This window comes from Bidens hawaiensis, unplaced genomic scaffold (genome assembly GCF_021521415.1).
Source record: "Bidens hawaiensis isolate Kalapana, Puna unplaced genomic scaffold, B.hawaiensis_p1.1 tig00020911_1, whole genome shotgun sequence".
NCBI classification, from domain to species: Eukaryota; Viridiplantae; Streptophyta; class Magnoliopsida; order Asterales; family Asteraceae; genus Bidens; species Bidens hawaiensis.
The window spans coordinates 4,921-23,901 of NW_027493227.1; the positions used below are offsets into that span (position 1 = coordinate 4,921).

At 34.6% G+C, this 18,981-nt stretch overlaps 1 pseudogene across 1 annotated transcript; it reads right to left on the reverse strand.

Annotated features, from left to right (window-relative positions):
• Nucleotides 1-205: 205 nt before the first annotated feature.
• Nucleotides 206-1,666, reverse strand: LOC143562130 (IQ domain-containing protein IQM2-like; annotated as a pseudogene). Its single transcript, XR_013140428.1, has 4 exons — nucleotides 1,505-1,666; nucleotides 1,118-1,357; nucleotides 902-1,003; nucleotides 206-800 (listed from the first exon to the last, which is right to left on the reverse strand). The product of XR_013140428.1 is annotated as an IQ domain-containing protein IQM2-like (transcript).
• Nucleotides 1,667-18,981: the final 17,315 nt, after the last annotated feature.

The window sequence follows — 18,981 nt, forward strand, 5'->3', positions numbered from 1 at the left end:
GAATACACATGTAACATCTACAATTTTATTTCCCACCTATATATTTATATAAGTAAAAAAAAATAAAAAAACTAAAGTTGTATACATGTTTGAATCTTTGATACTTTGATCATGTTAACTTTAAAAAGAATGAATGAAATAAATCATTAATCTCCTATGTTAATCTCATATCTACCCTAAAAAAAATAATAATTTAATCAAAAAATCATTTGACTGGGGAAGAACTTGTTTTATAAGGTCCACAATTTCTTGAAAAAAAAACTCTTATTAATATTCTTGTGGCTGCAAGGGGCACTTTTGGGAGATAAATTTGCTTGCTCCAATGCATGTGACTGCATCTCAGTAGGGTAGTCTCTCAAACACCCTATGCGGGGCCCGGCTCCCGTGCTCCACTTGCACGACAGCTGGCGTCCCAGTTGAAAAGATTTTGTTCCTTTATGCGAACCTATTCTTTTCAAGATTGACTTTTTAGGGACTGTTTTGTCTAAACTCGGCTCGTCTCCGTCATCTGACACGTCATGTGCTGACGTGGTGTCATCGTCAGCGTGATTCTTGGTGTCGAGAGTGGTTAGTTTCCTGCTTGATGAACGAGAAAGTCTCGATTTTTTTGACGAGTCCAGGGGTAAATTGGTAATTTGTTTCATGACAAGTGTCACTTTTGAGATGTGATCGACTAAAGGCATGTCTTCTGTATCTAAGCGTTCCTTTTCGCTCACGTCTTCTTCTGACGAGTGAGTTCTTACATGAAGGCTAACGCCTTGCTTGTTAAGTGACTCGTTATCATCTTCATCTGAATTCATCTGATAATAATAATAATAAAAAAATTTAATAATTAATAAAATATTTTTATCTTTTATCAATTAAAGAAAAGTAAAAAACTTTAGAATCTTATTTTTTTTACCTTAACATAAGTAGTATCCACATCATTATCTTGCAGAAACGAAACAAAATGTTGAAAATTTTCTTGTGTGGGACGATAATGCCCGCTATGAGGCCAAATCGCCTGTTAAATAATCACAAATCACAATATTATTAGCATAAATTTACAAAAAAATATATATATAAAAAATAAAAAAATTATATACCAAATTACCTATATATATCAAATTAAAATTACCTTTAAAACGCCTTTCTCAGAAACCAATCTCCCGGCTGCTAATGTGGCACCGCCGGCTAAAAAACTCGAATGTTGAAATAAGCCTTTCTTTTTTACTCCAACATATAAAGTTCTAGACGTACTTAAAACAAAAATCCATTTAGAACCCGTTGATGATCCGGTCGTGTCTACATATTCTCCTGTTTGTTTATATAAAAGCTTCCCGTCCTCTATTGCAACCTCATATTCCCTCCTCTCCATCTGTTAAAAATATATAAAAAAACAAATCTTTAAATAATTGTTCGTTTGTTAAAAAAACGAAAGTTTAGTATATTAAAAAAATGCTGCTCTTTGCTTATCTCCGTCCATCTATAGCCTTTCTCCGGCCAGCCCGCTTTTCCGGCGAACCTTTTCAGCCGCTTTCAAGCAAATCCGGTGAGTCGCGGTTTTCCGGTGAGCCAGATTCCAGAGAACTGTTGCTGTTACAAGCTGCCACTGCCGTCTCTGCTGTTCTCCGCCGTCCGCCGCCGCCGTTCGCCTGCCGGAACAGTTGGATCTCCATTGTGTCATCTCTAGTTCTTCTCGTTAGCCTTTGGTGTCTTCCCGGTTTGTGTATAACCGAGGTATATCGACAAAACACCCTATGGTTGATTATTATTTATGTTATTCGTGCTCGTACGCGTTTGTAATCGGATCCGGGTTCGGTTTTCGTTTTGGTTCGTTTTAACTCGTTATATCCGCTGCGTTTTATAACTCGTTCATATACTCGTTTATTAATAATGATTAACAACTATTGAAACGATTCTTTTAACTAAAACGGGTTCAAATATAATAACCGTTTTCGTTCCGTACCACCGTTGAAACCCCAACAGTGGTATCAGAGCCGCGGTTACAACGTACGAGTCGATACCGGTTCGCTTAAACCGGATCTACATCTTAAACTTTAAATCGTTTAAAGTTTTGATCTAGATTTATTTTCGGGTGATTTTGAGTTGGTCAAAATTTTGTTTATTTTATTTGACCAAGTCAAAACGACCCGAAATTTTATTTATTGTGAATATGTAAATCCGGCCCCGGCCTATGTGTTTGTTTGGTTGTGTTTGGTGTTTGAGCTTGTTTTGGCCATATGGTTGGTTCAAAAGTTGTAAAAAGGTTATTATTTAATTTTCGGTTTTCTTTTGGCCATTAAGATGGTTTAAATTTGTAATAGGACATATTAATGTTAGTTTATAAATTTGTAATTAAGAAGACGCGAAGATAACCGAGGACGAGCTCGAGGACCATTTTGGAGTTAGTGGGAGTTCGGGCAATACGACGGGATGCACGGCGTAGTCCATCCTTGTGGTTGTTTGTGTTGTGACCCCTTGACCCGATTGGTCTCCCTAATTGGCTCTAGCGAGACCGATCAACTTTTGGCATAAAGGATTTACATATTTTTGTTATTTGCTATTTGTGGTTGCTTGGTTTGATTATAATAGGATTATAATATCACCAACCTAATACCAAATAAATTGAAAAATAAACATTTTATTAACCGATTTTGTTTTGCAAATTAAAAGCGTTTTGATTTCCAAAACTAATAAGTTATTATAACTTAAAATTGGTTAGTCGTATCGCTACAAACTTAGTTTTAATAGGTTATTTAAAACTAAGTGTCCTGAGAGATGAAATGGTTCATCTATGCGTCGCGGTAATAAATACAGTAAAATTTGACTTTTACTCTATTTGGTAATTTTAAAATTTATCCCAATTTAAAACCAATAGTTTATGCCAATCCTACTACAAGTCACACTTGAGGCATACTGCGAAATTTCGAGTGTTTGGAGCTACAGCACCGCACTTATTTTCTAGCCTATCCCATCAAGGTGAAAGCGCTTCGTTGACACATCCGGCCCTTTCTCACGTCACGGTACTAGGACAACTATTATTTTACTCTCCTGTTATGTGCTAAAGCTGTCTGGAGACTTAAAGTGGGCAAAGATGAGGCTAAACGTATCTATACAGACAATCGTTGTCTCTATAGGCCTCATAACCGAGAGTTGTGCTCTATTCACAATTGACAATCGTTGTCGGTCTGCCTAACCACTTATTAATGTTGTGTGCTACAGCTGACTTTAATAACTGGAAGCCAGATTCTCATACTCCTAATTTATTAATGTTATTGGGTCATTAATAATAGGACTACAGCGTCGAAAATACTAATTAAATTTACTTTTGCTTAATTAATCAGATGTCGTCAAACGAATACTCACCCTACGCCCTTAAGACTATCCTTGAGAAGGATAAACTGAACGGTACCAACTTCATCGAATGGCACCACAACTTGAGACTTGTTCTGACCATGGCAAAGCGCCTGTATGTTCTCGATGGACCAGTTCCAACCGAGCTTGAAAACAACACAGCCGCTGCACAAAAAATTCTTGACAAGCATAAGGATGACTCAGCTGAGGTCTCCTGTATTATGCTAGCCACCAAGACTTTGGTGCCTATGAGATGCTTGAGCAACTCAAGGGCATGTTCCAGAAACAAGCCCGTCAAGAACGTTTCGACCCCATGAAACAACTCATCAGTTACAAGATGGCAGAGGGGTCTCCCGTCAGTGCTCATGTTCTTAAGATGAAGGGGCACATCGATCAGCTCAAGAAACTTGATTATCCCATGCCCGATGAGATGGCATCGGATTTCATTCTCAACTCTCTCTCCAACTCATACGACCAGTTCGTAATGAATTTCAACATGAATGGTTGGGTGAAGACAGTGTCGGAGCTTCATAAAATGCTCAAGACGGCTGAGATGAACATTCCTTCTAGGACCAATTAAGTTCTGATGATTCAATCTGCTAGTGTCAAAAAGCCAAAACCAAAGAATCGGGGTTTTAAGGGAAAAGGCAAGAAGAAAGTTATTGTTGCTGCCAATGTTGCCACCAACACTAACAAGGTAGTTGCAAAGAAAAAGCCGCCGCCCTTTGAGGAGCGCAAGTGCTACAAATGCAACCAAATGGGACACTGGATGAGAAACTGCCCCGAATACCTTGCTGAAACCAAAAAGAAGAGAGCCAATGGTGAAGGCTCTTCTGGAGGTATTTCCATATACGTTATTGAACTTTTCACTGTCTCTAGCAACACATGGGTATTTGATACCGGATGTGGTTACCACATCGTTAATGTCTTGCAGGAGCCTGAGAAGTGGAAGAAACTGAAAAAGGCAGCATGGAACTCATCGTTGGAGATGAGAAGAGAGTACCAGTTCTGGCAACCGGAGTATTTCATTTTACTTGTCCATCTGGCCTAGTTTTTCCTTTAAATAATTGTTTGTATGCTCCTGGCTTGACCAGAAACATCATTTCAGTTTCGTTATTATTTGAACAAGGATTTAAGTATGTTCTTAATGACATGGCTATTTCTGCTTACTTAAATGATATCTTTTATTTTGAGGCTAAACCTCGAAATGGTATTTATGAGATTGATGTTCAACCTGACAATAACGTATATCATCTTTCAAATCGTATCAAGACTAGTGTCAATGATACTTTTCTATGGCATTGCCGACTTGGCCACATAAGCAAGGCAAGAGTTAAAAGACTCCAATCTGAAGGTATTCTTAAATACACAGGACCAGACTCTTTTAACACTCGTGAATCTTGCTTAGCTGGCAAACTCGCCAAAGACTCCTTCACTAATAAAAGTGAACGAGCAAGTGATCTGTTAGGACTCATACATACTGATGTATGTGGACCTTTCAGAACCATGACTAGAAACCATGAAACTTTTGAAATGTTCAAAGAGTTTTTAAGCGAAGTGGAAAAACAACTTGATAAAACCATTAAGATACTTCGATCAGATCGAGGTGGAGAGTATCTTATCACAGAGTTCATCACTCATCTAAAAGAGCATGGAATTGTTTCACAGCTCACTCCACCTGGCACACCCCAACTTAATGGCGTGAGCAAGAGGAGAAATCGAACATGGCTAAACATGGTTCGATCGATGATGTGTAGAACTAACTTGCCTCACTCCTTTTGGGGTTACGCCCTTATGACCGCCGCCCGCATTGTCAATCTAGCTCCAACTAAGAAGATAGACAAAACACCATATGAGATATGGCATAAAGGAAAGAAACCCAAATTGTCTTATCTTAGAGTATGGGGATGTGATGCTTATATCACAAGTGAGTCTGATGACAAACTTGATCCCCGCGACGAAAAAGTTATTTTCGTCGGATACTATTACAAGAGCGGTTATTACTTCTTTCATCCTGATACAAATACGATTTCTGTCAGGAGGAAAGCTACTTCCTTGAAGAAGAATTTCTTAGTCAAGGAACTAGAAGTAACATTGTCGATCTTGAAGAAATTCAAGAACCACAACCAACTGCTGAGGAAGTTGGAGAGTCTGATCAACAAGTTGTTGTTGCTGACACATCAAACGTGAACACAAGCGTTCGCAGAAGTTGTAGGACTCCCGTACCAAATTCTAGATACTTATGTCATCTAGATGGTCCTGAAGTCTTATTAGTAGCCGAATCTGGGGACGAGCCTACTAACTACAAGTCTGCTATCTTGGATCCGGAATCCAAGAAATGGCAAGATGCCATGAACGCTGAGATGCAATCCATGCATGATAACCAAGTTTGGAACTTGGTTGAGCTACCCCCGATAGTCGGGAAGTAGGGAGCAAATGGATTTTCAAGAGAAAAACCGACATGCATGGAAATGTGCAAACCTATAAGGCACGGCTAGTCGCGAAAGGTTTTACTCAAACTCAAGGTGTTGACTATGATGAAACCTTTTCGCCCGTTGCTATGACTAAGTCAATTAGGATATTGCTTGCCATTGCTGCATACTATGACTATGAGATATGGCAAATGGATGTCAAAACCGTTTTTCTTAATGGGCATCTTTTTGAAGATGTCTATATGGTTCAGCCTGAAGGTTTTGTCGATCCAAAATATCCTAATAGGGTTTGCAAATTGAACAAGTCCATTTATGGGCTTAAGCAAGCATCTCGAAGCTGGAATCTTCACTTTGATGAGAAAATCAAAGAGTTTGGTTTTGTCAAAAATGAAGATGAGCCTTGTGTTTACAGAAAGGCTAGTGGGAGCACTATATCATTCCTCATCTTGTATGTGGATGATATACTGATCATTGGGAACAACATTCCTATGCTTAAGGAAGTTAAGCACTAGTTGGAATCTTGTTTTGCGATGAAAGATCTTGGAGAAGCCGCATATATTCTGGGAATAAAGATCTATAGAGATAGATCTAAGCGGATTCTAGGGATTAGTCAAAGTACTTACATAGACAAAGTGATGGCACGCTTCTCAATGGAAAACTCCAAGAAAGGAGCTGTTCCAATGACTAAAGGAACCGTGTTGAGCAAATCGCAATCTCCGGCAACGGACATTGAATCTAAACGTATGCAAGCAATTCCATATGCTTCTGCGGTTGGCTCTATCATGTATGCTATGTTGTGCACTAGACCTGACGTCTCGTATGCCTTGAGCATGACCAGTCGTTTTCAACAGAGTCCTGGCATTGCCCATTGGACTGCTGTGAAGAACATTCTAAGGTACTTGAATAGGACCAAAGACATGTTCTTGGTGTTTGGGGGAGTGGAAGAGGAGCTCACTGTAAAATGTTACACTGATGCTAGCTTCCAGACTGACCGAGATGATTCTCGCTCATAGTCGGGTTTCGTTTTCACTCTCAATGGAGGAGCTATTTATTCGAAGAGCTCTAAGCAGAGTGTAGTGGCGGATTCTACCACCGAATCCGAATATATAGCTGCATCAGATGCTGCTAAAGAGGCTGCTTGGATGAAGAAGTTCATCACCGATCTCGATGTGGTTCCGAGTATTCACAAACCAATCGAGATATTCTGTGATAACACAGGTGCCATTGCTCAAGCCAAAGAGCCAAGGTCTCATCACAGAACCAAGCACATTCTAAGGAAGTTCCATCTTATTCGGGAAATATTGGAATGAGGTGTCATCGTGATAAGCAAAGTAGACACATATCAAAATCTAGTTGACCCGTTCAACCATCCCAAGTAAGTGACTTTGACCCAGAAAAGTCAAACTTGATAAAGAGAATTTGAAGATATCACTTATAACCATTTCAGACGTCTATCCTTGAACTTCTTTTAATCGTATAATCATATTAGCTTAAGTAATTGTCAAGAATTGTTTAGATTTCAATGTAGCTCATGGTTTATACACGGTTCATTTCATTACAGTAATCTTTTCCCAACATAGTATATGGCTCGTATTTTAATTTATAGTCACACGCTCATAGAAAAACTGATTTATTTGTTGAATAAAATCTAACTTAAAATTCCGTGAGTTCTCATAAAACGAATCTTGATGACGAGATAAAACCTTGAACGGTCGCTTATCATATTTATGTAAGGTAATATCACAATGGCATTAAAAACTCCTTACGTTAGAATTTCTTAGTGTAACGATTAATAAAGGAAGCATTCTAGCTAGCTAGAGGACGTTAACCCCATACATATGGAGAGAAACATGTATTAGCACAGATGACTCGGGTTAGAAGTCCATTCCATACCGATTAACTATCATCACGCACCTCGTACCCTTAAGGTGTTTAGTGCCTATCAATTTCCAAAGTTTATGTATTATATGATGTAGTTACACTACACTCACAACTCTCCCGTAAATCTCTGGATCATATATGTTTATACATGTATTTTTAATAATCTAGCTATATATGTAAAGCAATGTGTATCTTTGGGGTTACATTGTTACTATATATCTTTTATACTTGATACACTAACTTACATCGTCAATAAGACTATAAATATACGTTAATTAGTGTCTTTTGTGCATAGTCGTATTGTTAAAGTTGCTAGTCTTTACGGTAACGGGTCTTTGAATTTGTACCCTATAAGGTGTTATGCGTCTTAACAATTTTTAAGTTGCCGTTCCGGTGACAACATGGTTGACACATTTTAATCAACATACTATCTCATTTATAGCTTTCACTTTTTGACTCCGCGCCATGAATATAAATATGAAGGTATTCGAATTCCGATCAAACTCTCTTTAAAATTTTTTAGCATAATAACGTCTTTAGTTTACTAGAGACATCGACTTCTTTTTTAGCTCGGTGGAAATAAAACACTTTTCCTTAGTACCCTCTTAAATAGAAATAGAGAACAAAGTAATTAGAAAGATTGTTAGAATCGCCTTCTTCTAAAGAGATCATCTAGAAAGTGAGCGTTTTGAATCGATTCAATACATTCTTATGTACCTATGGGTGCTACGTTGGATTTGAATCAGATTTCATATCAATCTATAATATATATTGATTGATTGCCTCCATTATGTTGTTGCTAGCAAATACCACTACTTTTGGTTTTCGCTCTTCCAAATCATTCCCGCTAGAGATCCGAACCTTTTTTTTTCTGATCCTTTGATAAGACTACAGAATGTTCTTGTGAATTATGGCCAATACCGGGTATATAAGCAGTGATTTAAATCCAGAGGTTAATCGTACTCTGACAACTTTAAGTAAGGCAGAGTTCGGTTTTTTGGGTGAGAGTGGAAAAGTTGGCAGGTAAGTCACCCTACTATCACTCGATCTACAGAACCGTACATGAGATTTTCAACTCATATGGCTCCTCGTTCAATTCTTTCAAAGTTATTGGATCCTTTTCCGTGTACGAGAATCCCCTTCTTTCTTCCACTCCGTCCCGAAGAGTAACTAGGACCAATTTAGTCACGTTTTCATGTTCCGGTTGAACACTTTCCGTTTTTGATTATTCTCAAAGGAGAAGAAACTATGTGCTCGATCCTTAATTAGAACCTCATCTTAAGGGGTCCAAATATTCAGAACTTTTTAGAAACGTTTGAAAACTAATAATTGCCAAAAAGTGATTGCCACTATTAATTTGGCCCATGGATGGTCCAGAGCATCAACATTCAGCCGTCTGATGCTAACCCTAGAAGTTCAAATGACACTTTTGCCCCTAGACAACTCTTTAAATATCCTTGTTTTCACCACTTCGAAAACAGCCTCAATCATAACCTGCCTCCAAATGGAGGATCTATATTGTTTTCAACTCTTCTTTTGGCCTTTGTTTCAAAATAACGGCACAAGAAAGACAAGGTTTACAATGTTCTTATCTCATTCTCATACATTACTTTGATCAAACTACACACTTTTATAAGTTGTTTCTTTTTTATATATTGTTCTCACTCATCTTCATAACATTTTCAGTTTAGATACGAATTCTCCAACAAACGATACCATCACTAGCTCATTGTTCGTAGTATTCAGGGTAAGAGGTTTCGCGTTTGTTAATTCGTTCTTTCGATGTGATATATGTTGAATATTAATTAACTTTCTGTAATCTGCATGGCAGCTTCATCCTGTAGAAAAAAAACATTATGGAAAAGCTAAAATATAGGTTGACAACCAAGATAAACGCCCCCCTCGCAAAAGATACCGAGGCCACTAGTAAAAAGATAATACACCTCTCCAATAACCTTCCAAACTTCATATCTCAAACGAAAACATGAAAACATGTTGAATTCTCACCTTTCCTGAACCCTACAACGACCTTGTAATCATCATTTATGGAATCATAACCAAACCATAAACGATGATTACAAGGTCGTTGTAGGGTTCAAGAAAGGTGAGAATAATACATGTTTTAATGTTTATAGTTTGAGATATAACAAATGGAAGGTTATCGGGGAGACAAATTATGTTATTACTAGTTGAGTAATTTACCTAGTTCAAGGATTAAGGGAAAGGAAGACAATAATCGACAACTTTGGTCATTGTTCAATGTTATTAGAAGATGGGGGCAAAAAATAGTTCAAATTGTATAAGTTAATTAATTTATGTTGTAACATGTTGATTGTTCATTGCTTCTCGAATATAATGAAAAACATTTATTTGAAATTTATATGTAATTTTTGTAAGAGAATTAGCGTGTGTTACTTTCTAGTATTTCATTTATTTATTTCTTTCAAAATGTAGAAGGCGGGTCATTTATTTTATAATTTTATTAATTACGAAAACATTCGTTTCAAAATGAATCAAATCTTTACATTTATTGCTTACAATAATTTAATACGGTTTTTAAGATGAAAGTTAATCAAGCCAAGATATCTACTTCTACAAGATCGTATAGATTTGGTATAATAAATATAAGGGTATTTGTTATGGATCCATCAAAAAACGCCAACTAAGGGCGACAATAGTGGCATTGACTAAATACTTACTAATTATATGATGGTAAAAATATCATTTGTAAAAATGTAGATTGATATAAATTGTGCATTAAAAGTTGTGACTTAAAAAATCAGTTATATTAAAAGTACATTAATATTAAATTTTTTCTATTTAATGTATCATTTTTCTCAATTATATTATTACCTCGGTATTGTCTTTTAGGTTACGTTTCAAGGATATGTTTAACCAACACCATATATTTAATATTAATTTTATATTACATGACATATATTATTTTATATATTTATGATAAACACCATATATCATATATATTATATTATGTAATATTATATTACTAGCTTTAGAAACCCGTGTATTATACACGGGATACACTTATGTATAAATTACAATGAATAATTTAATCTAAATAAAAAAAAGATAATTAAGTCTCTTTATATTACGTAAAAAATGTATTACATATGTAGTCGTTCTATATCGTGAAATATATTTAAATTTTAAATCGACAATGAGTTGTTCTACCATCGCTATACAATAATGAAACAATGCCACTGGAAGCATCATTTAAAACAATGAGGTCTTTCGATGTGAAAGATGTAGCTAAAGTTTTTCACAAAAATGTTATGCATTCGATACCCGACCATAGACAAAAAAAAAAGACAACAAATTTTTTTTGAACATCTTTCATGATATCCTTATACACACATTATTGTTCAATATCACAATATTCCTATAATAAATATAAAGAATGGAAAATTTGACTATGATTTTTAAGACTAAATATTTTTAAAAAGTTAAAAAATATTTTATTATAGCTTACATTAAAATGAAAATGTCTCAAAAAATTGAATGTTAATGAACTCTTTAAACATAAACTCTTTTATATATACATTCCAATTTAAAAAAAATATATCTAGACACGTAATTATTATATTAATAATTTTTTTATATTAAGTATGTTTAGAATATAATTTATGACATTAATAATCCAATCAATGAAGATTGAACAATTAATACGGTATGTTGAATTTATAATCAATACTATATTTAGAATCAAGATTTTTTTTCTTTTCCATCAATAGAAGAGAAGTGATTTTGACGGGAAAATAATAGTGAGAATTAATCTCAGAATGACATGTGTCAGAATTATTTTCTTTTATTAGTATAGGTAGATATCATATATATTACTCACTCCGTCCCTTTATAAGTGTCGTGGTTTGACTTTTCAAGTCTTTCTTTTGCAACTTTGATCGTAAATATTTTTATTTGTATCATATAATACCTGATGAAAATTATATCAATGTAAAATACATTTAAAACTCAATCCATTCATATATTTTACATCAAGTATTATATAACACAAACAAAAATATTGTCGATCAAAGTTAAGCAAGAAAAACTTGAAAAATCAAACTATGACACTTATAATGAGACGGAGGGAGCAGGGGCGGCCTTAAGGCATGGCGGGGTAGTCGACGGCCATAGGCTCGACACCCGGCTAGGCCCGAAAATTTTTTTTTTCAAATTTTTTTATATAAATTTGTATGAAAAAAATATGTATAATCAATGTTTCAACACAATTATATAACAATTATTTGGTCTAATGGTAAAGGGGTATAACATCTAACCAAAAGGTTGTGGGTTCTAGTCTCATTTGAGACATTTTTAAGCTTATTTTATACAAAGATTTTTTTACACAACTCAAATCATAATTAAGTAAGCTAATTTAAAATTAAATTGTTTAAACCCAACCTTTTACTTAAGGCTCAAAATTTTTTTTGCCTTTAGCCCAAAATTTTTTTCGGCTTTTCGGAGCCGACCCTGGGAGGGAGTATATAACTATATTGTATTGTATCATTACATCATGTTATATTGTATTCTAGCATACTATATTACATTATCATGTTATATAAATTATATTTATTGTATTATTTATCATCTATGTATTGTATATTTTATTGTATCATATTATATAATTTGTTATTTAAGTTGGTTTCCGTCTACATTGTAACTAAACTAGTAGGTTGATCCGCCGCGTTGCGAGGGTGTTTAGATGATGATTAAAGCCCGCATAGCAACCGGCGTGTCTTAATCATCAACATTTGGCAAACCTATTGAAAACCAAAAACGTAAGAGAACCAAGAATGAAAACTCATAAATACGTCGTCATCATAGTCAATATCATTACACCATCACCCTAGCCTTTTATCATCCAAACAACCAAAAAGTCGCCGTCGTCCCAGTGGCGGACCCAGGATTTTTTGCCAATGGGGTCCCAATTTTTCCGGTTTACAAAATTTTTGGGTCGGTCGTTATTCGGGTCGGGTCGAGACGAGGAACATAATAAAACACGAAAATATGGTGTCATTGGAAACGAGTAAGTAGAAAGAATATAGATTAGAAACTAGATAGAACATACACTTTTAATTCATTTTTATTCATACCCGAAAAACATAAGCGTAAGCTATATATATATGGTCTTACATGAATAACCAAGACATAAAAAACTAACTCTTACACAAATAAATGATTAATTATAATATACATACACAATACACAAGATAAATAATTTAAGTATACGTAAAACTCATGTTGTCATTATATATGTTGCATGGTGATAATGGTTATATGGGATAAACGAAAGTGATAATGGTTATATGGGATAAACTAAAGAAAAAACACTAATACTCTAACTAAATAACTAATATTGACTATAATATTAAAAAAACAACAAAAACTGGGTATGGTGAGGCTTGAACCTGCAACCTCTCAAAGAAAAAACAAGGGACTTTCCACTAGACTAGTTCAGCCTTAATAGTATGGGTTCCAAGTATTAATTTTTATGGGGTCATTACAAAATTTAATATATCGTATCTAAGTAATTTTTAAAACAAATTGAAGCTCAAATTGACAGTTGAATGGTTAATAACCGTTTATATATTCCACATGACATCAGACAAGTCACATTCGTATCTTTGTTTAATCAATTGGTCCATTTTTCAAACAACCTATTATTTCATTCCCTTCTAACTTATGTAATTAACTTTGTCATAATAAAACATTTAAATTAACCAAAAAGTTCAATTCTACGACCGATTTTGTAAGAAATCTGTTGGAAAACTCACTTTCCAACAAAAGGTGATGTTAAAAACACATGCTTGAAAATAGTTTTTAACCGTTTTCCAACAACTTTTCTTATAAAATTGCTAAAAATATACACCGTTGCAAACTTTGGGGTTAGCTTATACAAGCATAATAAAACAAAAGAAATAGTTGGTAAATATTTCTTTGTAGAAGTTTGTTGGAAAGTTGGCAACAATTTTGCCAACGAAAATCCTGTTGTTACTATTTTGTTGCAATATCATAGGAAAATTAAAGCTTATATTTTTTGTTGGAAATTCGTTTAAAATCTGTTGGAAGTACTTGTCGTAGGAATTTTATAGGAAAAGGACATGTTTTCTAGTAGTGTTTGACTTTTCTGGGTCAAAGTCACTTACTTGGGATGGATGACTTTTTTGGTAAACATGGACCAAATAGTCCAAAGTATGGTTATAACTTATAAGTGATATCTGGGAAATTATCCGGTTAATGGTTTTCGTTAACTATCGGACTATCAGAGGGTCTAGACTCTAGAGTCAGTGACACTCATTGGCACTTATAGTGTGGTTTAAGGCCCAGTAAAGAAAAGCCGGTAATAGAGATATACGAGCCTCGCAAAAACAGTATATTGGGGTTTATGATAATCAATGACTTGTATAATTAAAATTGTTCTGTGATACACATACATACCGCAGATCAAGGGGTCAAGCCTTCCACAGTTCCTGGTCTTTTCGACTAACCGTACGTGAACTACTTTTCGTAGCTTCATTAAGTGACTTATAATTGTAGCGTTCCATTTACAACTTAATTCGGTCTTAATTCGACATCAGATTTATGCTTCTATTAACTTTGATAAATATATTTTAACGATTTAAATTATAACTAATATAAATGAAAATAAATAAACATAAGATTACAATCATATAATAATAAATATCCAATAAATGAACAAGATACAACAGTTAAACACTCCCTTATAAAAAGTAAATAAAAACAAATTAGGTAATTTTGCTTTACAAACATAATTAACTTGTGCAATTTTGAAGTATCTTTGCTCCTATTTTCAGAACTCGAACTTGTGAGCCTTCTCCTGAAAATAATCGTAACACTGTCAAAAACTTATTACTCACAACATAAATCGGATCTGAATCAAACTGAATTACCTTAAGGCATGTCGGTGACAACCACGGTATAAACTTGCACATCCAGCCACAATATATAGACTTCAATGATTTTCTGTCAATGTGTATAATAAAGATTATTCAAGTGTTACATACAATTAAAAACATATATTTGTGTATACCTCATGATGCAGTTCGGTATTCACATGTTTCTCATCACACTGTTGACCGCCTGTAAACTGCTTTCCCAAACACACATTTAAGGTTACTTCGGAGTCATCCACATGGAAATCTGAAAGTGATATATGTATATATATAAGTCTTCAATAAAATGAAAATTAATGTGAAAATGAAAATTGAAATTGTAACATACCCTCTTTAGCATCCTTGGTATGAGTTCCATATTTGAACTATATACCCATGATGGGAGGCCTTTAACCCAAAGTCATCAAGACTTATACCAAATTTGTTGATCACCCTAAATACTATGAACAATGAGCCAGTGATGGTATCGTAAATCGGTGGTGGATCGGGCTGAGGTAGATTGTTGAGGCTCACCATAGGAAGCCGGTTGTGATTAGCTGGGAATGATTTGGAAAGGATGGAAGATATTAATTTATAGAATGTTATCAGGGTTTGCAATTTTTTATTCATTAAATGGCAAAGATATTTATTTGTAAGGTATTAATTAACTTGGACTGCATTAATTAATTTAAAGAAAAATAATGGTTGTAAAAAAACGTAAAAATTCATATTAATGATTTTTTTGTAACATACAAACCACCACCGGTGGGGATCAAATTATATTTTTTAACCAGTGAGGATCGAACTCCCGACAATCATTTTGAAACTAAACCACCTTTGCCATCATAACAAATGGTGTTACACAATTCATATTAATGATAGAGGATCGAAAACGAAAACCTAGAAACGAGATAAAAATATTGATTAACAAGTGTCGGTCTTGATGTTATCTCAATGACATCAAGGAAATAAATGTTAGGCGCGCATTAAACACCTTCAAGGGTACAAATCACAAGACCCTCTAACCTAAGCGCAAAACACACTACGTCAACGGGTATCCATGTATGTGTGATGCTTATGCAAAAGTTAAGAGAGTCAAGAAGTGAAATTATGACCTAGTCCGTGAACTTATTTTGTTTATCTAGAAATCCAATATACATGATGCGCGTGGGTTTTTTCGGTATAGAGCGGACTTACCACTAGATCACACATCTAGATCCACTCTAGCACACTTAACTACAGAACTCTTGTTTAGTCATATGGAATTATTATGCGCATAACAAGTCGGTAACATTTGAAGTCCAATATTCCTTATGAACCCTGGCATCCATTTTGGGCATAACTAAAATAAAGCTAACACATCATAGGGTTCAAAAAAGTTTCTTAAATAGTTCAAGTTAAGTATCTATAATTTTACCTTCCTTTCCCTGATTTGCTATGGTCTATTGATTCGAATGTTAGTTTATTGTGTCAAGCTAGCGTTTTTACTTTCTTTTTTTCAGAACAATAATATTAAGCGATGATAGACTTGTTATATTCATGATTATTTATTAGTTATCCTCTTATTACATCCATTTACTATTTTTGTAATGTTGTGACACTAAGGTAGGGGGGTGCATGGGTCGGTTTGGGCGGTTTTTTGTCTAACCCATAACCGTAACCGATATAGCGGTCAATAGATAACCATAACCATAACCGATCCGTCATGGCGGTTGCGGTTAATCGGTTTTAACGGTTATAGCGAGTCGGTTATGGGTCGGTTAACCGTGATCAAAATAAACAATCCTTCTATATGGTTGCGAACACTGAATAGTCTCTACCTATATTGTGGGATTCAAATAAATGTTCTTTTTTTACTACAATTTATGAAATATACATATCTAATTGACATATTAAATATTTTAAATGGCAATTTGGATGAGAATTCAGAACGGCAATTATGAAACATTTGAATGAATATGGTAACCAATAACACCAATATTATTGGCCTAAATTCTAGTTGGTGTGGAGAATTTTTAATATGTAACAACAATAAGTGTAAAAATATACTATTCTAATTTCTAAACCCTTATTTCTCGATTACTAGTTACATAAATGTGGCGGTTCGGTTATGGCGGGTTTGGAATTAACATTAACCAAAACTAACCCACATATGGCGGTTTTCAAAAATTCATTAAACCGACCCACTGGTTATATTTTCGGTTAAAATCGGTTCGGTTATGTCGGTTATGGTTCGGTTTGCGGTTATGACGATTAATTTGCTCACCCCTACACTAAGGTATATATAGACTAACTGAGTACCTTAAGGAGTGTGTAATTTTGCTTAGATTCCCACTTTTAGTCCTTTTTTGGCTTTTTAAGTTATTTAGTTTCGTTTTAGTCCTATTTTCAATAATTCCCTTAACTCCGTCGAATGTTGTTGTTAACTTATACCCATTAATTTGTGGTTTACATGATGGGTATTAATGTAATTTTTTGTTTCCCTTTTTATTTAACTTGATATGATATGAAATGATATGGTATGATATCTTATCATATCATATGGTACATTTTCATGTGATATCATATCATATCATACCGTATCATATCATATCATATCATATACAACGCACAACCTTCGGGTAGGAAATCCTGCCACTACACCAATATCGTCCCATCACCTTTGGTGAAATCCAACCAAACTCAACTTTGTTTCAATCTTATCATCATGATTTTGAGGGTAAATAATATCCAATTTCCACTGCATATCCACCCCATTAGCAAGATTTTACCCTAATTAGTACCAGATAAAGGAGGGAGAAGCCACAAGAAACAAAACGTCTGAGCTATTTTGGTGGTGTTGTAGGTGGGTCATGGTGGTTGCCGTCAAAGAATGAGATAGTGAGGATTATGATTTTTAGGGTTATTTTTAACAAGATGGAGAAGAAAAGTATGGGTGTTAGGTCCAACTCCAACTTGGTTTAATATAAAAATAATAATAATAATAATAATAAAAGTTAAATTAAAAGGAAAAAAGAAAATTACCAAACTACTCATCATATGACTGGCACATGGGTAACCGTTAACTCCGACATCTGATTGAGTTAAGTGATTGGACGTAAATAAGAGCAAAGCAAAACTAAAACACTAAAAAATAACTTTGGACTAAAGTGGGAATGTAAACAAACCTCTTAGATGAAAACCGTACTTATCTCTACATCATCTCTCAATTATAGTTTAAACTTTCCCCTTTAAACAAAGATGTTAAACGGCACTTTTCAATATTAATATACCGCATAACTTCACTTAAAAATAGGGTGGTGGTGGTGGCGCCACTTTTTATGTATTATATGATGTAGTTAAACTACACTCTAAACTCTCCCGTAAATCTTTGTATCATATTTGTGTATCTTTGTGGTTACATCGTTACTATACATCTTTTATACTTGATAGATTAACTTCTAAATATAGGTTGGAGAGTCTTTTGTACATAGTCGTGCTGTTAAAGTCGCTAGTCTATACGGTAACAGGTCTTTGGATTCGTACCCTAAAAGGTGTTATGCGTCTTAACAAATTTTTAAGTTGTCGGACATGAATATAAATCTGAAGGTATTCGAATTCCTATCTAAATCTCTTTAAATACTTATAGCATAATAACGATGCCTTTAGTTTACTACAGACATCGACATCTTTTTTTAGCTCGGTGGATATAAAACACTTTTCCTTAGGACCCTCTTAAATAGAAATAGGGAATGAAGTAATTAGAAAGATTGTTAGAATCGCCTTCTTCTAGAGAGGTCATCTAAAAAGCGAGTCGTTTTGAATTGACCTACCGGTTTAATTAGGTAAATATTTAATGCGTGTAAAAGTCATTTTTGGATGAGAAACTACGTGTTTTCGTTTAGGGCCCTCTCAAATAGAAATAGAGAACGAAGTAATTAGAAAGATTGTTTGACAGCTAATAAATGCCTAGAAGTGATGACCACTATTAATTTGGCCCATGGATAGTTCGGAGCATCAACATTCCGTTTCGATGCAAACCCTAGAAGTTCAAATGACACTTTTGCCCTTAGACAACTCTTTAAATATCCTTGTTTTCACCACTTCTAGAGCAGCCCCACTCACACCTGCCTCCAAATGGAGGATCTATATTGTTTTCAAGTCTTATTTTGGCATTTGTTTCAAAATAACGGCACAAGAAAGACAAGGTTTTCAATGTTCTTATCTCATTCTCATACATTAATTTGACTAAACTACACACTTATATAAGTTGTTTCTTTTTTATTTATTGTTCTCACTCATCTTCATAACATTTTCAGGTTAGATACGAATTCTCCGACAAACGATACCATCACTAGCTCATTGTTCGTAGTATTTAGGGTAAGAGGTTTTGCTTTTGTTAATTCGTTCTTTCGTTGTGACATATGTTGAATGTTAATTAA